The 24,485-nt window shown below is 42.1% G+C and overlaps 1 protein-coding gene and 1 long non-coding RNA gene across 2 annotated transcripts in view; one reads left to right on the top strand and one right to left on the bottom strand.

Annotated features, from left to right (window-relative positions):
* Positions 1 to 24,485, bottom strand: part of card11 (caspase recruitment domain family member 11) — a 719,724-nt gene that overhangs the window by 564,526 nt on the left and 130,713 nt on the right. The window lies entirely within an intron of this gene.
* LOC101732361 lies at positions 13,588 to 16,688 on the top strand. Its single transcript, XR_209026.4, has 3 exons — positions 13,588 to 15,816; positions 16,004 to 16,065; positions 16,530 to 16,688. It is a non-coding gene; the product is annotated as an uncharacterized LOC101732361 (long non-coding RNA).

The following is a 24,485-nucleotide window of genomic DNA, read 5'->3' as shown; positions in this document are numbered from 1 at the left end:
TTTCTACGTCTGGCATTCCCAAGCCTCCTACTAATTTGGGCCTATAAAGTGTGTCTCTTTTAATTCTATTTCTCCCTTTGTTCCATATATAAGATACTATCGTTGAATTTAGATCTCTAAAATAAGCTTTACTTATAGGTATTGGTAGAGTAATAAACAAGTATACGAACTTTGGTAGAATAGACATTTTGACTGTATTAATTCTCCCTGTCCAGGTTATCCTTTTCGTTGCCCAGGAGTTAAGTAGATTTTTTACTTCTCTTAGAAGGGGTGGATAAATATTATCAAATAGTTGTATTGGATCTGGAGTGATTTTTATCCCAAGGTATGTGATGGCTACACTTTGCCATTTAAATTTGAAGTTACCGTATATACTCGAGTATAAGCTGAGTTTTTCAGCACTAATAATGTGCTCAAACGGCGTATACTAGAGTATATACGGTAGTGATGTTATCCCGCTCGCACGCACCCCCCCCCCCCCGTATGTTCGCGCTTGCTTGCTTTAATACTGCGGAGGACGCGCACAACCAAAACCAACCCCATCACCGTGCGCCGCCCCCAGCGCGCCAAAGTGATGCTACACGTACCAGTCTCTGGCGCCGATAAGCAGACAAGGAACCATTTCAGTACCATGGAGGGCCACATCATCTCCTTCAGTTGCACAGGCCTGACCTACATATATACTGTATATATAGACATCGCTACACATAGCAGTACACGGCGCGCACGTGCAAGGCGCGACGTCTGTGTGTGCACAGGAGGGGGTTTTAGTTGCCTGCGTCCTCTTCAGTGTTAAACGCTTGTCCATGGGGGGGTGCCCAGTCGGGCAATATTTGAGGCTAGGAGAAACTGTACGGATATTGATGAATTCAAGATAAAAGCAGTGGAGTTATGGGAAATAGGAGAGACTTATTAAGTAATGATGCCCGAACTGAAGAATCCCCAGTGAAGGAAGTAAGGTATATTGGGCCTTTAGTAACCAGTGGTCAGAGATCAATTTAATATTGACAAAACATTGGGATATACTAAGAGGAGACCCAGACCTCAGAGATGTGTTACCGAGCAAACCTAAAATGGTAGCTAGGAGGGCTTTGAGCCTATCAGATATTTTGGTGCATAGCCACTATACAGAGAAAGGGTCAGATAGACCAGCACATTTCCTGACTCCAACTATTGGTTCCTACAGGTGTCATCATTGTGAAGCCTGTCAATATATGAAACCAATAAAAATTTTTAAACATTTGCTTCTTGAGAAACACTATGAGATCAGGCAATTTATAAATTGTAGAATGTCAGGCGTAATATACGCAGCAGTATGTAATTGCCCGAAGATGTATATTGGCAAAACCTTTAGAGAGCTGCGTAGAAGAATATTGGAACATGTTGGCACAATTGTTCACAAAAAAGACACTCCGTTAGCTAGACATATGAGAGATTATCACAATGCTGACCCTATGGAATTGTACTTCTTTGGAATAGAGAAGGTAAAATTAACAGAAAGGAAAGGCAACATTGATAATATTTTATTAAAAAAAGAGTGTCAGTGGATATTTAGACTTAAAACAAGGTCTCCAGGAGGACTCAATGAAGGATTTACCTTCACACCTTTTATATCTAGGAAGTAATAAGTACAGATATTGAGTGTAAAGGAGGAAAGTGAACCTCATTATAATTTGAGAGTACAATCAGATTTGATGAAAGATCTACTGATATACCTTTTATCCCTTGAGGTAATAGGTGTGCCCTATATTGTGTAATAGGGAATTGGTATTTAATTGTAAGGAATGAAGGGTTAACCTCTAAATAATTTTTATTTTTACATTTAGTGACTAATAAATCTGACCCATATGGTATACGAAAAATAAAAAAATAAAAGCGTTCATGATTATAATCAAATAATAAATATGGCGATTCGATTTAATGTGTAAATAGAAAAACTGTTCCAGAATGAGTTTGGTTACCATGGTGACGCTACACGAAACGTTTGAAATGGGCGGCGATTTCTTGACTAAATACAATATAAATATCCCACAGTAGGAAAGAACCCAATGATAGCCCCTGATGAAGTCACATGCTTGTGACGAAACGCGTTGGGCGGGTTGTAGTAATGAGAGCGTGTATTGAAGCTTAGATGGGCGCTGCTTAGTGACGTCAAACTAAGCACGCCGGCAGTTTGCTCGAGGGGAAACTGGCACAGAGACACTGGGTTGGGAAGCAGGGAGGAAAAGTGTGTTTAATACGGTCGTGTTAACATTGCTTAAGAAAGTGGATTGTGTGCACAATAGGGAAGACTGTTGCTGGCACGGTTGGTACATAACATAGACACGGCTGTCGCTCCTAATTGAAGTAGCGCGATTGCAATGTAAGAGTAAAGAGGTGTACCTCCAGTATCACTAATATCATTAATTTAACTTGGGTACACAGCTTGGGGGTGGGAGAAAGCTGTAGGGCAGCAAATTGGGGATAGGAACCAGGCTGTGTAAATAATATTGTTACTTAAAGTTCTGGATATTTATTGGCTTTATCTTCACTGCTGACTGACTCTCACCTAGTGCGTTACTTTTCACTGTGCTTTTGACTATTAAGTAACCTAATTGATTTGGTTCTCCCCACTATTGTGAGCAACTAGTAAATTAAGAATCAAGCAGAGACAATCTTGAGTAGTGGATTTAATTTACATGGAATTATTGAAATAATTGGTAATTTTGCCCTATTCTGAGATGAATTAAGAATACTGGGGCAATTTGTAGTAGGAATCATGTGAATATTAAATTAAATTATTCCGCACTCATAACTAATTGTTTTTAATAAATCATTGATTTTTTCTTGGTAATGGTGGATCCTAATTTTAACTATTGAGTGACTATCTTTTTTAAAGTAATGAAATTAAAGGTTATATTTTAATTGCTAAAGGCACCAAATGAATTTTTGTGGATGTGTTAAAATTGGGGTAGTAAATACCAGTTGTACAGCAGAAATGAACTCAAAGCCAAACTCTATTTTCTGTCATAGAACACATTATATAAATAATATGTAGCTGGTTAGGGTGCAGTGTGTGGGGGCGAGGGGGCACAATAAGATAAGTTAGGGCATTGCCTAACTCTGCAGTGCAGTTCCAATTGGGAATAGGTATTACCGTTCATGTTGTGGTGCTAACAACCACATGTATTATCATAACATATCTCTTGAATGTAAACTTAAAATTGCATAAGTTAGTAATAGGGGGGGTTCGCGCTGCGCTACATGGGATATGCCACAGTTTGAAGAAAATGGGTCTTTTGTGCTCCATTGCAGAAAACATGGCAGATTGCATCCTGCCCTGCACATGGTAAGGGAATGCTTTTATGTTTTATTTATATATTGTTATTTATATGACATCAGTCCCTGCCCTGGAGAAGCTTGCAATCTAAGGTCCATATCTGGTTGCTAGGGCCTTGTTTACCTTAGCAACCAGAGAGTGGTTTGCAGAAGAGACTGGATGAGATAAGAGTCAGAAATATTTACTGTTTCCTAGTACTCATGATCTTATCTTTCTTAAACTTGTGATTCTACATCACTCACCCCAAAAAGTATACAGAACTATATAAGAATTAAATAACAAATTTACACATCACAATTTCAATATGTATGTGAAATTAAATGAGATATTAACCTGTACAACCTTGCATGTGGTTATCTTATGTTGGATGCGCCTCATTTTCCAGCCCATACCTTGTGTTTATTAATATGGTAGTCATGTAAGCACATGTTAGTGTCCTTTTATTAAATAATTAGATTATTGAAACTTAGCAGTAGCGGCTGCATTTCCCACCCTAGGCTTATACTTGAGTCAATAAGTTTTTCCAGTTTTCTTAGGTAAAATTAGGTACCTCGGCTTATACTCGGATCGGCTTATACTTGAGTATATACGGTATGTTGCAGATTTAATAGTAATGTGTTGGGCATTACAACAGGTAGAGCTTCGGACTTTTCCATATTTATTTTATAGTTTGAGCAAACACCATATTGGGTTAGTTCCTTCAGCACATTGGGTAGGGATATTATTTGGTTTGTTAGTACCAGAAGAAGGTCATCTGCAAATGCTGCAGCCTTATATTCTTTTCTCCATATTGTGATACCTTGAATATCTGGGTTGTTGCGGATTCCTATGAGAAGAAATTCCATACAGATCACATAGAAGAGCGGGGACAAGGGGCATCACTGTCTGGTTCCGTTTCTTATATCGAACGGGTCAGACAGGAGTCCATTTGTTCGTACTTGTGCCGAAGGAACTGTGTACAGTGACATTATTTCAGATTGAAAGCCTTTAGGAATACCTACTGCTGTTAATGCTCTCAAGGAATGTCCAGTCTATTCAGTCAAAAGCCTTCTCAGTAGATAACAGCAGAGAGGGCCTTTTAAGTTTGTGACTCCAGATTATCCAATTAATTACTTTGTTTGTATTTTCCTTTGCTTCTCTCCCCAGTACGAATCCCACTTGATCTTTATGTACGACCTGTGGTATCAAAAGTTTCAGCCTCTGTGCTAAAACTTTTGCAAGTAGTTTCAGATCTAAATTGAGAAGTGATATCGGTTTATAATTATTGCATATGGCATGGTCTTTTCCCTGTTTTGGAATAATTGTGATATGGGCCAGTAGGAATTCTTTATTAGGAGGGGAGTCCAAGGATAATGTATTAAATAATGGACCCAGAAAGGAAATCACTTGGGTTTTGCATTGCTTGTAGAATTTGGCCGTATAGCCATCTGGGCCTGGGGCTTTACTTATTTTTAATGACTTTATGGCTTCCTCTATTTCCTGTAGGTCTATTGGGTTGTCTAAAAGTTTGCTTTTTCTATAGGGATAGTTGGGGGGACGTTCTTTTCTAAATAGTTTTGTGTTGCCCTGAGTTTTGTTGAACTGTTTTGATTCTCTGATTTGTGTAGGTCATATGTGTCAAACTCGTGGCCCATGGGCCACATCAGGCCCGGCATGTAATTATATCCGGCCCACAAGATCATTTTATTATTATTGTTTTTAATGGCCCGGCGATATGAAGCGCCACACAATAAACTACATATCCCATAATGCAGCTCTCTTCTAATCACACTGGCTCTGTGACACATGCGCAGTAGGGGATGGCGCGCGCATACGCCGTCATTCAAACTGCAGAGACAGAGAGAGCCGGCACGTCACAAAATGTGGAGAGAAAATATAAGCAGGAGAAACCTGGGAGTTCTGGCGCTTGCTGCTGGCACAGGCAGAGATGATTTGGGGCCAATATATGATTCTTTGGCTGCTGCTTACTGGCATAGGTACAAACTGGGCCAAATTGGGTAATATATAGTGTTGGCTGCTGCTGCCACAGGCACAGATGGGGGGCAATATGATGGCTGCTTGCACAGGTACATGGGGCAATATGGCTGCTGGCACAGGTACACGGGGCAATATGGCTGCTGGCACAGGTACATGGGGCAATAATATGGCTGCTGGCACAGGTACATGGGCAATATGGCTGCTGGCACAGGTACATGGGGCAATAATATGGCTGCTGGCACAGGTACATGGGGCAATAATATGGCTGCTGGCACAGGTACATGGGGCAATAATATGGCTGCTGGCACAGGTACATGGGGAAATATGATGGCTGCTGCCACATGTACACGGGGCAATATGGCTGCTGGCACAGGTACACGGGACAATATGGCTGCTGGCACAGGTACATGGGGCAATAATATGGCTGCTGGCACAGGTACATGGGGCAATTAAATGGCTGCTGGCACAGGTACATGGGGCAATAATATGGTTGCTGGCAGAGGTAGATGGGGCAATAATATAGCTGCTGACACAGGTACATGGGGCAATAATATGCCTGATGGCACAGGTACATGGGGCAATAATATAGCTGCTGTCTCAGGTACATGGGGCAATAATATAGCTGCTGGCTCAGGTACATAAACAACCTTGTTACCAAAAAAAAGACGCCAGGTGTCCAGCTCTGATAAAATGATATAAGAGCAAAGACAACTGAATTTTAGTGTGTTCATTAAATGTTTATCCTGTTCGGCCCGTGACCTAAAGTGTGTTTTGAATTTTGGCACCCTGAGCAATTGAGTTTGACACCCCTGGTGTAGGTTATATAGTTGTTCATAGTATTTTTTAAAGGTGTCAGCTATTTTTTGTGGGGACATTTGCATGTGGCCTTGCGAGTCTCTTATTTGGTGTATAAAGGTTTGTGCTTGTTTAGCTTTTAGGGCTTTTGTAAGCATTTTCCCTGATTTATTCCCATGTTCATAATATTGTTGCCTCACCCTGGATAGTAAGTATTTGGTCTGGATGTTTATATGAGTGTGTAGTTCTAGGTGTGCCTCGGTTAGTAATCTGAGGTTCTCTTCATTCTTGTTCTGTTTGTGTTTAAGTTCTAACTTGTGTATTTTTTCTATCAGACCATTTATTTGTTTGGATCTTTCTCTTTTGACTCTTGTTCCACGTTTTATAAAAATCCCTCTTATTACACATTTGAGAGCCAACCATCTTGTCAGGGGGGACGTATTATCATACGTACTTTGTAGTCTTTGTAGTCTACAATGGCTTGTTCTATATCTTCCATACAATCCTGATCATCTAGGAGGGTATTGTTCAGTCTCCATCTCCAAGCTGTTACAGGTTTTTTAGATTTAAATTTCTAAATTTTCGCGACTTAACGCACGATTCACTAATTAACGCACACCCAGAGCAGTAATTACCGCATGCGCGCTAATTAATGTACGCACAGCATGGTACTTTTCACGTGCACGCTAATTAGTGCACGTGCAATAACTTTTGCGTGCACGCTAATTGTCGCGACATTACGCACGCAGCAATTGCCATGCAACTTGACGCACGCAGCAGCATGAAACTGGCGCCATTTTGCGCATTTGCCCTGGGAGAGCACAGAAGTGCTAGAGAGAGAGAGAGAGAGATAGAGAGAGAGAGAAATATATATATATATATATATATATATATATAGATCTATATTTTTTGTCTGTTAAAAAACATGCAGACCACCTTCCTACTACCGTGTCCTCTAGCAGTGACTCGAAGAGGCCAGTTTACTTGGGGAGCCCTGATCTGTCCGAGCCTGAGGGCACAGACAGGGACTACCGTGCCTGGAGGAAGCCACCAGTGAGAGCGATGAGCTTCCTCCCCCTCATCTGGCCCGTCATCTGGAAAAAGGAAGAGGCAGGAGAGGCTGCAATGTTATGGGCACTTTATTAAGTGGGAACAAATATAATATTGCAATTATTCTGTCAACAAAACATTTGATTGGCAGTTATCACACTTGACAGAAAATGCGCTACGTACTAATTAACGCAAGCTTTACTATTCAGCAAAATGGGCTAAAGACAAAATTGTTGGCAGAATATTTGCAAAAATTTAAACCATATAGCATATTGATGCTGTTACTGATAAATGTAAGAGTGTAGGAGAAACTACATGAAAGTATAGAATACCATCAAGGAAGGCAAAATAATTAGACATTACCCAGTTCAAAAGTACAAAACTAAAAACTTTTATTTTTACACTAATATTTGTTAAAAATTTTTTAAAAAACTAGAAAAAATAAAACTTAGGGCTTTCTGCCCTTGATTAGGTCCATGCCCCCTGGAGCTGGGCCAACTGGGCCTTGATGGTGTCCAGATCCTCCTGCATTGACCGAAGTGTGGGGTCAGTCCACCCAGGTGTTGTTTTGGTCCCCACATCTTCAGTCCATCGTGAGGGTCCCTCGTCCGCAGGAGGACCTGGTGCCCAGTGTTTGGCCTGGGGAGAGTCCAGGGCCTGGGGAGAGAACTCCAGGGCCTGGGGAGAGTCCTCTCCAGTGGAGAACTCCAGAGGGGGCCTGTGGGGTATCCGGGGCTGATGGAGCCTCTGGGGACTCTGGGGCCTCTTCAGCCTCTGGTGGTTCTGGGGCCTCGGGTGGCTCTGGGGCCTCGGATGGTGCTGGGGCCTTGGGTGGCTCTGGGGCCTCGGGTGGTGCTGGAGCCTTGGGGGCCTCGGCGGCTGCTGGAGGCTGTGGGGCCTCGGGAGCCTGGGGGGCCTGGGGTTGGGCCTCTGGAAGGAGAAGAGGCGCTATATCCAGCTGAAGTTCTGTGAGATAGTATTGCAAGATGTTATTTAAATCTATTATACATATATATATATATACATTCATACACAGAGGGCCACCATCATAAATAACGGGGCCCCTCACAACAACATTTTTGGGTCCCCCTCCTCCCACACCCCCACTGGCCCCTCTCACTGTGAACCCTCACATCAAAACAAAGGACACACAGACATTGTTAGCCAGGGCCCCCTAAAACATTTGTGGTCCTTCCCCAAATGACTCATACTATGGGCCGCTCCCTGCTGCTTCCCCCCTGCTTTAAACGTATTTATGTATATGTATTTTTTTTTTCAAAATGCCACAACATATTTAAAATTCCCACTTTATTGTGTGTTTTTGAAAAAACATGCATATATAATACATACATACATATATATATATATATATATATATATATATATATATATATATATATATATATATATAGTATACAGGGAGGAGCACACCCTATACAAGTCCAAATGCCCTTGGTGCAGGTCAAAAAACAAAAATATAGTAGAAAGAGTGCCGCACACACAGGGACTTGATACAAAAGAAAAAGTGGTTTTATTAAAAACCACTTTTTCTTTTGTATCAAGTCCCTGTGTGTGCGGCACTCTTTCTACTATATATATATATAGAATATACATTTCTTACATTTGTTAGTTCAAATTACTTGCTAAATCTTTTAATAAACGTATTGTGTAAAACCATATTAAAGTATTTCCGCTATTAGGTCGAAATTCCTGCACTTCAGGTCCGACCATATCCGCTGGAGCAGGCGGAGGTCCATTTCAAGGGCAAACCTTTCGCGCAACCTGTCTATTAGGTTGCGCAGGATTGTCCTCTTCCTCTCATGGACCCCTATGGGCCCCAGCGGCAGGCTGTCATATCCTGAACACAGGAAAAAGCGAACTATGTAGCACCTCTCCCCCGGTAGCAGCTCTGAAACCCCAGGCATGCTTGCTCCAGATGTACAAGTAGGCTCACAGTGTGGCAGCAGGCTCGATGACACAAAATGGCCGCAAGTCGCGCGTGTCACGAGATTACAAAGTCGCGTCAAAAAAGTCGCCAAAATATACCTAGTAATATATTTGTGCGATTTGACGCGATTATTGAAAGGGTTCATATTAGTCGCATATTTGCATTATAGGAGTTGAAACTGCAACACCCTAATAACTCTCATTTCCCTATATGATAACTTTATTCTCTCTGATGTAACTTCCAACTTTGCTTTCTTTTAGAGGAATATGAGAAAGTTGAAAGTAAACCATTATGAAGATTTGATTTCACAGAGAAGCTATTGGAATAGGGATTAGCAGAAAGCATAGCACTAGGGACTTTAACGCTACAAAAGTCGCGAATATTATGCCGACTAAATATTCACCTCTATAGTAGCGAATATTATGCCGACTAAATATTCACCTCTATAGTAGCGAATATTATGGCGACTAAATATTCACCTCTATAGTAGCGAATATTATGGCAACTAAATATTCACCTCTATAGTATCGAATATTATGGCGACTAAATATTAACCTCTATAGTAGCGAATATTATGGCGACTAAATATTCACCTCTATAGTAGCGAATATTATGGCGACTAAATATTCACCTCTATAGTAGCGAGTATTATGGCAACTAAATATTCACCTCTATAGTAGCGAATATTATGGCGACAAAAGAAAGTTTGCCACTATTCTTGCTAACAAATATTCTACTTTGATGGCGTTAAAGTTAGCAACTGTTCATAGACTATACACTTAGGGGCTGATTTATTAAGACACGAATTCGAATCCAAATTGGAAAAATTCAGATTGGAAAACGAACATTTTGCGTCTTTTTTCGTATTTTTGAGATTTTTTCGGCGCCTTTACGACTTTTCGGAAATTGTCGCGACTTTTTCGTTACCAATACAATTTTCGCGAAAAAACGCGAGTTTTTCGTAGCCATTACGATTCGCTCGTATCTTGTCGCGACTTTTTCGTATTGAGCGCTCGTAAGCGGCGGCCGAAACTTTCAGACTTAGCATGATTTTGGAAGCCTTCCATAGGACTCAATGGCACCCTGCAGCTCCAACCTGGCCCAAGAAAAGTCACCATACTGAAGCTTGAATGAATCCGAACGCTACGTAAAAATCGCAACATTTTGAGCAACGTTCGGAATAGCCACGAAAAAGGCGCAACTTTTTGCGCAAGTTTTAACGCTACGAAAAAATCGCCAGATTTTACGCAACATTCGGATGGCAACAAAAAAGTCGCAATAATTTTCCGAAAAAATCGCCAAATACCGATCATTACGAAAAAAACGCAATCGGACGCATTCGGCCGGTTCGTGAGTAAGTAAATGGGCCCCTTGGACAATATAAACGCACTTTAGTAAACAGACCCCTTAATGCCCTGTACTGTCCTTTATCAAGGAGGATTATGGTTTAAGTATTGGTTAATACAGAGAGAGTATAAGGGAGAGCCCTGGGAGTTAGCGAGGCCACTTAGCAGCAACTTGCAGCATTTTAGTATGGTTTTTGTGTCAGAGCATGCCTTAGTATTGTTACACTTGAAAGTAAAGGGAATTGATTGAGGCAACAATGAGTAACAAAAAGTGACTGCGTTGTTATGGCTTGCTTATTGGAGACAACACAATAAAACCATTTGTATATTTTCTTTAGATCAGGAACTGGAGGTGGCCCTGCAAAGCGGGTACATTTCACCCGGTATGAGGAGCTGCTGCTGCCTTTCCTCCAAAGGGAGAGCGTGCAAGGTGTCTCCATCACCTTTGATACAGACAGGAATGTTGGCCAAGGTAGGTGTAATGACAGTAATCCAAGTGTATTTACTCTTGCAGAGAATCTTAAGATTAAAGTGATACTGACACGAAAAAACAACTTTTTAAAATATAAATCTACATAAAAAGTTGCCTATAGGTTGTGTTGATCATTTTTTACTAATAGGGCTGCATTTGTAAGTAATTGTTACTTGAAATCCCAAAACCTGACTGTTTTGCCAGCCTGACTGTCCCTTCTCAGCCTGTCAGTTATAGCTTCTAATGCTAACGGCCTCCTGCTGGACAAATATGGCAGCCCCCTCATAGAGGAACATGGGGGATCAGATAGGGAATGTAAAATCTTGGACAAATACTTTTATGGCAAAATTATAAATAGCATGCAAAGACAATGTTATGACAGATGTAAAAATGGTTTCATTTCTGGTGTCAGTATCTCTTTAAGGTTAAACAATCTTTTTCTCCAACAGATTCATCTTTATCTCCACCTGGCCCAAGTAGACGCAGACAAACAGCATCTGCTCCCATTCCAGGTATTATTCTTAACAAATCTGGTTCGACCTGTGTTTTGTGTTAGGCTTGTGCAGTGGCATAATAATGAATTGTGTATGTGTATATTGCAGCTGTTTCAATTCCAGAAGTGCAGTGTATTGCTAATAAGATAGGTGTGTTATTTGCCAAGTGTGTCTTGCTGGGTTAGGTGCAGTCAGTTCATCTTTGACTTTTGAACAGTCAATCTTTTCAACTTGATTTAACCTTTTTGCCTCATTTGGAATGAATCAATGTCCACAAATTTTTGGGTACAAATAAACTTGGTCATGTTTGAACAAAACTGACAATCTGTGTCCATGAAGTAGGTTTTGCATCATGAAGATAACAAAAAATTAAATAAACTTTTTTCTTCTTTTTTTCCCAAAGGTGGACGCTCCTCGTCTGGGCTCCACTCCCCACAGCGTCATCCTGCAATACAAGGCGAAACCTTTAGTGGGGAGGAAAGTGAGATAGGGTCCCATGTCGGTGGCAGCGACGTGGCCTTCTTCTCGGATGAGGAGCCGTCCAATGTTCCCCAGGAGCAAGCAGCCAGCTCCAACCTCAGGCTGGACGAGAACAGCTAAAAGATAGGTTCCACCAAACCCTAATAAAGAACCACAAAGTGATGATGTGCAAACTCTATCAATCTATTGCATACCGACTTGTGTGTGGCCACTCTGGCCTACAATGAAGATCAGGCACGCTAGGCCGCACACGAGTCGGCAATGCTAAGCCTCCATGAGGCAGACAGCGCCCGTAAGGCCCAACATGAGGCCGACATGTTGAGGCTTCACGAGGCAGACAGGGCCCATACGGCCCAACACGAGGCTGCCATGTTGAGCCTGCAGGAGGAGAAGGTAGAGCTCAAAAGGCAACAAGTGGCTCTTTTGGTGGAACAAAATTCACTACTAAAAAAACAACTTGCTGCCCTCCAGCAACAGGGCCAAAAGCCAACAGAGCCAACAAGCTCTAACAGTGGAGCTGCTGGTGAGCGCGCAGCTCCCCCTCCTGCAGGCTCAACGAGGCAGCTTCATAAGCGCAAATAAATTGGGCACATATTAGGGTTTGGTGGAACCTATCTTTTCTTTGGCCTATTTTTTGTTTTTTTGTTTTGTTTTTGGGTTTTTTTGTTTTGTTTTTGGTTTATTTTGTTTTATAGACAGGTTTTAAACCTGTAAAAAAAAAAAAAAAAATTGGGGAAGTGTTTCCTCAGAATAAATATTTTTTTTTTGGACAAGTTGTTTGGTATTTCTTGTGTATGGTATTAAAGATTGTAGGTACTTACAGGCAAAGTAATTGGTGACAATTTGTCCCCGGACTTGACTCCCTCGGGCATCCGCACGTTGGACAGGATCTGGTAGATGTATGGGGTCCTCCAGGTCATCGGCCACATCGCCTGGTAAGCCGTGCCGGTTTGCAAGATTGTGAAGTACAGCACACGCACCAACAATGTTGGCAACTTTGGTGGGGCTGTACATGAGGCTGCCTCCTGATTTATCCAGGCAGCGGAACTGGCTTTTTAGGAACCCAAACGTCCGCTCAATCATAGACCTTGCTCTCACATGTGCTTGGTTAAAAGCACGCTCGGCCCGTGAACACAGCCTGTGAATGGGTATTAGGAGCCACTGACAGCACGGGTAGCCAGCATCTCCTGAAATAAAATAAGATGGAATAAGATGCTGCAAACAAATAAGCTGTTTCCAGTCTCCCTGTGTCAAAACACGCCCCTTTTGCAACAGATGTGACAATGTGAGACTGATAGGTGACACTACAAGTAGCTGCTTTGACTCTCCCAGTGGCAAAAGAGGGCACTTTACAAATTGCAAAACAAGCTTATGGCAGGCAGGGACTGGTTTTACAGTGGGACACACAAAGCAAATGTGGGAAAGTTGTGCTAGATACTGACACTACAAGTAGCTGCTTTGACTCTCCCAGTGGCAAAAGAGGGTACTTTACAAATTGCATAACAAGCTTATGGCAGGCAGGGACTGGTTTTACAGTGGGACACACAAAGCAAATGTGGGCAAGTTGTGCTAGATACTGACACTACAAGTAGCTGCTTTGACTCTCCCAGTGGCAAAAGAGGGCACTTTATAAATTGCATAACAAGCTTATGGCAGGCAGGGACTGGTTTTACAGTGGGACACACAAAGCAAATGTGGGCAAGTTGTGCTAGATAAGTGGCACAAATACTTACCTAACAGCCACCCATGAGGCATCCTGTCTCAAAAGATTGGTAAAGTGCGGACTGCCTTAGGATGTAAGCATCGTGAGAGGAGCCGGGGAACCCAGACACGATGCTCAGGATGTTCATATGGCCATCACACACCACTTGTATGTTGAGGGAGTGGTAACTCTTCCTGTTTCTAAAAATGTGCTCCCTGTGGGGGGGAGGGGGTTAAACACCACATGGATGCAGTCAATTGCACCCAACACATTGGGGATGCCACTTACCCCTTAAAAATCCCTCTTCACGACATTCCACTCGTTTTGATGTTGTGGGAATGAGATGAAATTCCTGGACAGCGAGCGGATGGCATCCAGGACCTGGCCAAGGCACCGTGAAAAGGTGGGCTGTGACACCCCCCCATAAACCCCCCCGACCCTCTGGAAACTGCCAGTCGCCAAAAAGTGCAGGGAGCACAGCAGGTTGACCATCCCGGGCACAGCACGGCTTCGGCGAGTCAGTGGTTTCAGGGAAGGCTCAAGCAACTCATACAGGCTGGATATTGCTGCCCTGTTGAGCCTGTACCGCCTGACCTCTTCATCCTCGCTTAAGCCCTCTAACGTGGCCTTTTGCGAAAAAGCCAAGGTCACATCACTCGGGAAGGCTGGGGGTGTTGCTGCTCCTCCTCCTCCAAGTCAAGTAACAGCCCATAAGCATACTCCATACTCCAAACACTCAAAAATTAAAAATGTGCTCTGCCCAACGCCTCCCCCAATCAGGTGCTAAAATACACACACATTTGCGCGCTAATTAACGCACTTAACGCTTTATGTGCTTTTGTGAATCATTTGTTCGCATTCTTTTCATTTGCTAATTACCGCATTGCGATAAAATTAACGCATGCGATTGCACACGAATTAGCGCATGCGATATGCAACTAAACGCATGCGGTAATACTGTTGTGAATCACACGCTAATTGTCGCTTCTTTTTTAAGGCAAAAAAAGTGCGATAAAACTTATCGCACTTTAGTGAATCAACCCTAATGTCTTTCTCCGAGTTATGTAAGTATCTCCAGGTGTCTACTAATTGACATTGGTGAATTTTTATTTTTATTTTATTAAACGCTGAATATGGTATGTATGTTTGGCCTTTAGAGTTATCTATGGTCGGATTCAAGGCATGTTTAGGTCTCCTCCCAGGGTTAATACCCCTTCTGCAAAAGTTTCTATTTTATTCAAGAGTTTGGTTAGGTAACCCGCCTGGTTAGTATTTGGTGAGTATAAAAATCCAATTGTACATTTGGTGTGGCCTAGTAGACCTTTAACTATTACGTATCTCCCTTCTGCATCTTTTAGTTCTTCCATTAATTGGAAGTCTATTGATTTATGCAGTCCCAGTGCTACTCATTTAACCTTATTGTCTTGGTCATTACTATAAAACCAAGTGGGGTATTCCCTGAAATTCTGAAGGTAAAAGTCTGAGCCTTTAAAATGTGTTTCCTGTAACATGACTATATGTCCCTTGTTCCTTGATATTTCCCTTATAATTTTGCTTCTTTTCTCTGGCAGGTTTAACCCATTAACATTGAGAGAGTGAACATTGATCACATTTGACATATTTTACATGAGTATATTCTTATATTGACTAGCAGACTAATGCAGTTACCGTTTGTACTTGGTAAATTACTCTTTGGTCGGTCAGAAAGATAGATGAGATTATTAAGGGCTAGAACTATATACATCTAAACATACAAAAAACAGTTGTAGTATGGAAGTTTCTTTATAGTGTTGTTCATACATATGGGGTTATATAGATTGGGACCAATACAGAACCAATTTTCGCCAGGATAAACCTGTCGGTACCCCTGGGGGGGGGAGCAGTACCGAATGGTAGAAAGACATAGGTGTTATAGCTCTGAACTTTAGTTACATCAGTTATAAGTTACATGACATTTACCAGAAACCTTATTTTTCATACTTATTAATGCTTATATCACCTGTTGTGCTGTATGAGGTTTAAAGTTCAAGAGTTAATGGCATTGTTTTTTTCAATAGTTTGTTTGAGTTTTTTCCTTTTGTTTTAGGTGTGGTGACCAGGGACCACGAGTCCTTCTTTGGAAGATCCAGGATTTGTGGTGCTTGGTTGTATCTTCTCCATTCCTCTACATCGGGTTCCTCTATGCCGCAGGCTTTGCAGAACTTCGAGATGTCATCTGGGCTTGTTAATTAAGGTATATTGTTTACCGTCTTTATTGATTTGTATTCCAAATGTCCAGCAAAACATGAACTTTTTCTCTTTAACTGTTTGCAGGATCGGTTTGACCATTCTCCGTTGCTGTAATGTATGCCATGATAAGTCCTGTAAAATAATAATGTCTGCTTCGGCAAATCTAATTGTTTGTTGTTTCCTTGCTTTAGCCAGGATCTCCTCTTTTACTTCAAAGCGTGTCAGACAGCATATAACGTCCCTTGGGTTGTCTGTGAGTAAACGTTTTGGCTTAAGAGCTCTGTGTACTCGTTCCATCTCTATTGTGTGAGTGGAGGGTAGGTTTAGGATTTGTTGAAAAAGTTCCATAACAGTGTCATGCAAGTTACTTCCATCTGGCAGCTCGGGCAGGCCTCTAATATGGAGGTTATTCCTTCTCCCTCTATTATCAATGTCATCTAGTCTGCGTTTGCAGGGTATTTATAGTTTTGGCCTGGTGGGCATTTGACTGTGTCAATGCTTCTATCACAGTGTCAGTCGAGTCGCCTCTGTTTTCAATGTCCGTGACTCGTGTATTCAGTGAAGCAATTTCTGCCTTAATGCCCGCCACCTCCTCCTTTAATGTGCTTTGTATTTGTGTCATCATATCAAACATGTCAGTTTTAGTTGGGAGAGTTTTTAAGTACGTGAGGGTAGATAAGTCTGAACTCACTGACTTGTTGTCTGATTCCGTTACAGAGCCCTTGGCGGGGTGCAACCCCATCTTGGCCCCTTGCGATGCCTGCTCCAATTCTGCCAAAGTGAAGAACTGCTTCAATAATTGCTGTGATTCCGAAGATTTGTGCTTCCTACCCTCCTCTCCACTTTGTTCTTTTGTTTTATTGTGTTTTTCCATTAGTTTTAATGGTTCTGGGTCTCGTTCAGAGTTTTTAGCTCAGGAGCTCCTTCACCTTGCTTCCATCTCGATCGGCAGTTAGCTCCACCCCCGGTCCATTGCTTTTTAACTTGTTTATTAATGACCTGGAGGTGGGCATAGAGAGTACTGTTTCTATTTTTGCTGCCGACACTAAATTGTGCAAAAGTTCTGTAGGGACCCATAGGGTTAAGATCCCTATGACTTCATATCCCTACCTTTCATATCTTTACTGTTATTGGGCAGAGCCCTCTGTACTCAGGTTACAGTTCTAAAACTATCCCTTATAGGTTTAGTCAGGTTGTACACTCCCCCTGCAGACTGATATAGTGTCTGGCAGGAGGGAGTGTCTTCCTCTTTTGGCTGCATGCTGTCTCCCAAGCAGAGCTCCATCTGAGCCTGGGTGCAGCAAGGCCCCAGTAACACTACTGGCGCAACTAAAGTCGGGGACAGGGCCCCGTGAACAAGAACAAGTAAGCACAGCAGAACATTTTATAGCACTCTCTAGGAGAAGTGAGCATAGTCAGCTTTAGTTAGAAAGGGCAGCCATTAGCCCCAACAAAGGAGTTATTAAGGGTTTAGCCTACCCCAGGCTCTGTATGCCTTGCTGTAGGGACCACAGTTAAAGGAACAGTAACTCTAAAAAATAAAAATGTTTTAAAATAATTAAAATATAATGTACTGTTGCCCTACACTGGTAAAAGTTGCGTGTTTGCTTCAGAAAGACTACTATAGTTAATAGAAATAGCTGCTGTGTAGCCATGGGGGCAGCCATTTAAATTGAAAGAAGGAGAAAAGGCACAGGTTACATAAGAAGATACCAGATAGATAAACTGTGTAGAATACAATGGGAATCTATGCTACTTATCTGTTATCTGCTTAGTAACCTGTGCAGGATGCTGCCGCTTTGCAGAGTGATTTGACAAAATTGGAAAACTGGGCAGCAAACTGGAAAATGAGGTTCAAAGTTCAATGAGGACAAGTGCAAAAGTATGCACTTTGGTAGAAATAACATAAACGCTAACTATCTACTGAATGGTAGTTTATTGGGGTATCCTTAATGGAGAAGGATCTAGGGGTTTTTGTTGATAACAAGTTGTCTAATCCAGTCATTCTGTGTCTACTAAAGCAAATAAAGTGCTGTCTTGTATAAAAAAAAGGGCATTGATTCAAGGGATGAAAACATAATTTTGCCTCTTTATAGGTCCCTGGTAAGGCCTCACCTTGAGTATGCAGTGCAGTTTTGGGCTCCAGTCATTAAGAAGGATATTAATAAGCTGGAGAGAGTGCAGAGACGTGCAACTAAACTGGTAAAGGAGATGGAAGATTTAACCTATGAGGTTAGACTGTCAAGGTTGGCTTGTGTTCTTTTTTCCTATAAAAACAATCAACGCACCAGAGGTCACCCCTTTAGATTAGAGGAACAGAGCTTCCATTTGAAGCAGCGTAGCTGGTTTTTCACAGTGAGGGCAGTGAGGTTGTGGAATGCCCTTCCTAGAGATGTGGTAATGGCAGATTCTGTTAATGCCTTTAAGAGGGGCCTGGATGAGTTCTTGAACAATCAGAATATCCAAGGCTATTGTGATACTAATATCTACAGTTAGTATTAGTGGTTGTATATATAGTTTATGTATGTGAGTGTATAGATTGGTAGGTGTGGGTTGTGTGTGCTAGGTTTGCTTGGATGGGTTGAACTTGATGGACTCTGCTCTTTTTTCAACCCTATGTAACTATGTACTATGAATAAGCATAGTATCCAAGGCTATTGTGATACTAATATCTACAGTCAGTATTAATGTTTGTATATATAGTTTATGTATGTGAGTATATAGATTGGTAAGTATAGGTTGTGTGTGCTGGGTTTAGTTGGAAGGGTTGAACTTGATGGACTCTGGTCTTTTTTCAACCCTATGTAACTATGTAACGTAACTGTAACTATGTAACTTTTAATATGATGTAGACATTTATATTATGAGACAATTTGCAATTGGTCATCTTATTTTTAATGGTTTTTCAGTTATTTAGATTTTTCTGCAGCAGCTCTCCATTTGGTATTTCAGCAGCTATCTGGTTGCTAGTGTCTTATTTACCCTCACAACCAGGTAGCAGTTTAAACAAGAGATGGGAATATGAATAGTTAAGGGGCCTGCATAGAAAAACAAAATTGTAGCCTTGCAGAGCAATACTTTTTGGCTGCCGGGGTCAACGACCCCCATTTGAAGACCAATTGCAAAGTTGCTAGGAATAGGCCATTCTATAACATACTAAAAGTTAACATAAAACTGAACCACCCCTTGAACTACAACAACAACAAATATATAAAAGCACAATGAGCTTTAGAGTTAACTTACCATCCATCTGTTAGGATAGGTGATAGGGATATTATAGATGTCAGGTGACAAAAAACAATTTAATTTCAGCTAGTGGGTCAGCCTTTAGAACTGTATAGTACCCGTGGGAGTGGAATGAAATCTGCAGTAAAAGTTGGTCTGCAGATTCTTCTTAACAGTCTTCATTTCTGCACTGCCTTCAGTTTGTAATATCTCCTGAGCCCTGTCTGCATCTGTGCCTTGATTGGTCAGTTTTAGTGTCTGTCAAGAAAGCTGTGCTCCGATTGGAGAATCCACAAGAAGAAAGATCCAATCAGAGCACAGGTGATTACAGCCGAACGCAGCTTGCAGGAACAGAAGAAGATTTACAGGACAGTGCAGAAACAGAGTGAGGGTTTTTTTTTGTTTGTTTTTTTAAAGGTGCCAAGCAGGTTTGTGGAGCCTTAGCCTCCCCTAGCCTTATTGAAAATCTGCCTATGACCAGAGACCTATAAAGAAGCAAAATTATGTTTTTATCCCTTGAGTCAATGTCTTTTTTTTATTGAAGACAGCACTTTATTTGCTTTAGTAGCCACAGAATGACATTGCCTGGAATTAGACAACAAAAACCCCCAGATCCTACTCCCTACCAACACGCTACCATTTAGTAGATAACTTGCGTTTATATTATTTCTACCAAAGTGCATAACTTGTCACTGCACTTGTCCACATTGAACCTCATTTTCCAATTTTCGGTGCAGTTTTCCAGCAAAAATAAAAACAGCAATTTCTATGCCCACCTCCAGGTCATTAATAAACAAGTTAAAAAGTAAAGGACCAAGGACTGACCCCTGCGGTACCCCACTAACAAGTCTGGCCCAATTAGAAAATGTTTACCACCACTTTTTGTAATCTATCCTTCAGCCAGTTCTCTATCCAATTACAAATATTGTGTTCTAGGCCAATATTCCTCCTGAGTTACTGCAAATGCTTTAGCAAAGTCTAAGTAGACCACTGGCATTCCAGCATTGAGGTTCTTGCTCACCTCCTCATAAAAGGCGACTAAATTACATAGTAAGTTGGGTTGAAAAAAGACATACGTCCATCACGTTCAACCATAATGACTATATATAGACTATAAATTAGTCTGGCAAGATCTGTTACACATAAAACCATGCTGGCACAAACTTATAGTATTGTGATTTGCAATGTATTTAAGTACCCTATCTCTTATTACCCCTTCCAAAAGCTTTCCTACCACTGATGTTAGACTAACAGGCCTATAGTTTTCAGGCTGAGAACGGGATCACTTTTTAAATAACGGCACCATATTAGCAATACGCCAGTCTCTCTGCACCATGCCAGACCTCAATGAATCCTGAAAAATTAAGTGAAGAGGTTTGGCAATGACAGCACTAAGCTTGTTTAATACCCTAGGATAAATACCATCCGGTCCTGGACCTTTGTTTACCTTTACATGTTCAAGTCTCTTTTGAATTTCCTCCCGAGTGACCCATGTGTCAGTTAGTTATATTACTAGAATTGGGTCTATTAAAAGGGAAGCTTTGATTAGCTGGCTCCTCAGTTGTATAAACAGATGAAAAATAAGAGTTCAGAATTTCTTATTTTTTCCTGTTCTCTTTGATAATAAGGTTTCCATCCCTTCTTGCTTCATTTTTTTTACTATTTACATAATTAAAAAATAATTTTGGATTCCTCTTACTCCTGGCTGCAATACCCCTTTCCATCTCTATTTTTTTAGCTTTTTTGTATGCTTTATTTCAGGAGTCCTCAAACTTTTTAAACAGGGAGCCAGTTCATGGCCCCTCAGACTGTTGGGGGGCCAGAAACTAGTTTGGAAAAAAAAAACATCAACAAATTCCTGTGCACATATCTTATTTGTAGTCCAAAAAAACATGAAAGAGCAATATACAATATTTCAAATGAAAAACTTCAATGGGAATATAAAAAAACTTGCAAAAGTATTACCTCAAAGACATGTGTAAAGCACACGGTCCAACCATACTGCAGAGCAGATGTTAAGGGCCACCGATTTAGGTTTTAATTCCCAATTTTCTTAACCAATATTTATTTTCTTATTTAATTTATGAATTGCTGGAAGTTAAATAGTACATTTTACAAATGCAAATCCATACCATTTATGTTTTTTGATGTTAAAGACATCAACAACAGCAACATTCTTTATCTCAGTGTTTTTCAACCTTTTTTGGGCAAAGGCACACTTGTTTCATGAAAAAAATCACGAGGCACACCACCATTAGAAAATGTTAAAAAATTTAACTCTCTGCCCAGCAGCAGTGCCCCCCTAGTACACTGGTGCCCAGCAGCAGTGCCCCCCTAGTACATTGGTGCCAAGAGCAGTGCCCCCCTAGTACATTGGTGCCCAGCAGCAGTGCCCCCCTAGTACATTGGTGCCAAGAGCAGTGCCCCCCTAGTACACTGGTGCCCAGCAGCAGTGCCCCCCTAGTACATTGGTGCCAAGAGCAGTGCCCCCCTAGTACATTGGTGCCAAGAGCAGTGCCCCCCTAGTACATTGGTGCCCAGCAGCAGTGCCCCCCAGTACATTGGTGCCCAGCAGCAGTGCCCCCCTAGTACATTGGTGCCAAGAGCCAGCCCCCCTAGTACATTGGTGCCCAGCAGCAGTGCCCCCATAAGTCAGTGTGCCCCGTGGCCCCCCCTAATACATTGGTGCCCAGCAGCATTTTACTCTTCGGCGGCTTCAGCAGCATCTTCCCCTCACGCGCGCCGCCTCTGCACTTCTGCCTACACGCGACCGCACACAGGCCCTTTTTGAACCTCAATAAGTTTCTGACTGCACAGCGAGTTTGGGAGCTGCTAGCGAGTGTTGCATTTAATCTAAAGTGTTGCATGTAGATTAAGTGTATAGTAGGCGTTAAAAACAAAAAAGGCGTTTGAAACTTAAAAGGCACTATACAAGGGATTGCACTCGGGAGACTGTAAGTACCCAGTTGCAATATGAGTTGCAGTATGATTGCTGGTGTTACTCAGTGTGCATCTTGCCGCATGTATGTGGTCCTGGAGCAGCAGTTCCATGCAGCATTTACTTGTGAGAGATGCAGGTGGGTTTTCCTCTTGGAATCTGAGGTGCAGAATCTAAGGGGGGAACTGGCAGCACTGAGGGCAGCTGCAAGCATGGGGGAGAACAGGAGGCTCAATGAGCAACCACTGGCAGGGGCCGGTGTAGTGGGGGGTGGAGAAGGGACAGTGGAGGTTAATGAGGGAGACAAATTTGTAACAGTTAAGAGGGGAAGTAGGGGACACAAGGGTAGGGGGGCTGGTTCACAGCTTGTACAATCCAACAGATTTGCCGCTTTAGGTGAAGATGCTGGGGAAGACAGCTCTGAGCTGGCATGTATGGAGCGGGCTGACTCTCAGAGCACCCTGGGAGCCGGCACCTCTAATACAGGTGAGGGGAATAGTGCTAGGAAGGGAAGGCAGGCTATAGTTGTAGGGGATTCAATTATTAGAAAGGTGGATAGGGTAATTTGTCGCAAAGACCCTACATGCCGAACTGTGTGTTGCTTGCCTGGTGCTAGGGTTCGGCATGTGGTGGAACGAGTGGACAGATTGTTGGGAGGGGCTGGGGAAGACCCGGCGGTCTTGGTACACATAGGTACCAATGACAAAGTTAGAGGAGGGTGGGAAGTCCTCAAGAACGATTTTAAAAAGCTAGGTGCGAAGTTGAGGGCGAGGACTTCCAAGGTAATTTTCTCAGAGATATTACCTGTGCCACGAGCAACATTAAGAAGGCAGCGGGAGCTTAGGGAGATTAATGCGTGGCTGAGAGATTGGTGTAGGGAGGAGGGCTTTGGGTTTCTCCAGAACTGGGCTGATTTCTCAGTCGGCTACAGGCTCTTTGCCAGGGATGGGCTGCACCTCAATGATGATGGGGCAGCTGCTTTGGGGGAAAAGATGGCTAGAGGGTTGGAGGAGATTTTAAACTAGGAGTGGGGGGGGAGGGTGCAGAGGGAAATTCTGTGGTAGACAGGATAGATGAGGTAGTGGGCATAGTAAGGGAAAATGGGGGAGGAGACTTGCTTCGGGATACTGATAATGGCAGGGAGGCCCATAAGTTGTTTACACATCATTCTCACGCCGGAACCAGTATTAAATGTATGTTTACCAATGCAAGGAGTCTGACTGGTAAAATGGGAGAGCTGGAGGTACTGGCGTTGGAGCGGAAATATGATGTGATTGGAGTTGCTGAAACTTGGTTGAATGAGTCTCATGACTGGGCAGTTAATATTGGGGGGTATACATTGTTTCGGAGGGACAGGGGCAATAGAAAAGGAGGAGGAGTGTGTCTGTTCATTAAGCAGGAATTAAAAGCAAATATTAGGGAGGAAGTGATGGGGTTAACAGAGGGAGCTGAATCCTTATGGGTTGAGCTTCTCACAGATAGTAAGGAATCTACCAAACTAATTGTAGGGGTATGCTATAGACCCCCTAATGTAAGCGAAGAGGAGGAGGCCCAGCTCCTGTTGCAAATAGAAAAGGCTGCTAGTTTGGGGCAAGTGATAATAATGGGGGATTTTAATTACCCTGATATTGACTGGGGCAATAGTACTGCCAGGACAGTAAATGGGAACAAGTTTATAAACTTGCTGCATGACAACTTTATGTCACAGGTTGTTGAGGAGCCAACCAGGAACCATGCTATACTAGATCTAGTGATCTCTAATGACCCAGAACGTATAGCAAATGTGCAAGTGGTTGAACCCCTGGGTAATAGTGACCATAATGTTATTTCATTTAATGTTTGGTGCAGGAAACAAATTTACACGGGGGCAACAAAGACAATGAATTTTAGGAAGGCAAATTTTAGCTCCTTAAGGGCAGCGCTTCAGGGCATAGATTGGGGCATTATGTTTTCTGATAAAAACACAGAGCAGAAATGGTTGTCATTTAAAATGATATTAAATCATTACTGTTCTCAATTTATTCCATTAATAAGAAAAAGTAGAAGTGTTAAGAATCACCCTATGTGGCTTAACTCTGAGGTAAAGAAGTTAATAGGGAGAAAAAGGAAAGCTTTTAAGAAATATAAGTCAGAGGGGACAGTAGCTGCGTTTAATGATTATAAACACTATAACAAGTGTTGTAAAACAGCAATCCGGAAGGCAAAGATAGAAAATGAGGAGCGCATCGCGGCCGAGGCCAAGACTAACCCCAAAAAGTTTTTTAAGTATATTAATAGTAAAAAGATGCAGGTTGAGGGTGTGGCCCCATTGAGTTATAATAACAATATGGTTACAGCGGATACAGAAAAGGCAGATGTGCTTAACCAGTTCTTTTCTTCTGTGTATACAGTAGAGGAGCCAGTGGGACAAGTCCCACCCAATAGCTGCACTGTTGCCTCAGCTCCAACTACACAGTGGTTGGCACAGGATATGGTGCTTAAAGGGTTACACACGATAAATGTAAACAAGG

This window comes from Xenopus tropicalis, chromosome 9 (assembly GCF_000004195.4).
Source record: "Xenopus tropicalis strain Nigerian chromosome 9, UCB_Xtro_10.0, whole genome shotgun sequence".
NCBI classification, from domain to species: domain Eukaryota; kingdom Metazoa; phylum Chordata; class Amphibia; order Anura; family Pipidae; genus Xenopus; species Xenopus tropicalis.
The sequence above is the reverse complement of the archived record's forward strand: the minus strand, read 5'-3'. Positions and strand labels throughout refer to the sequence as shown.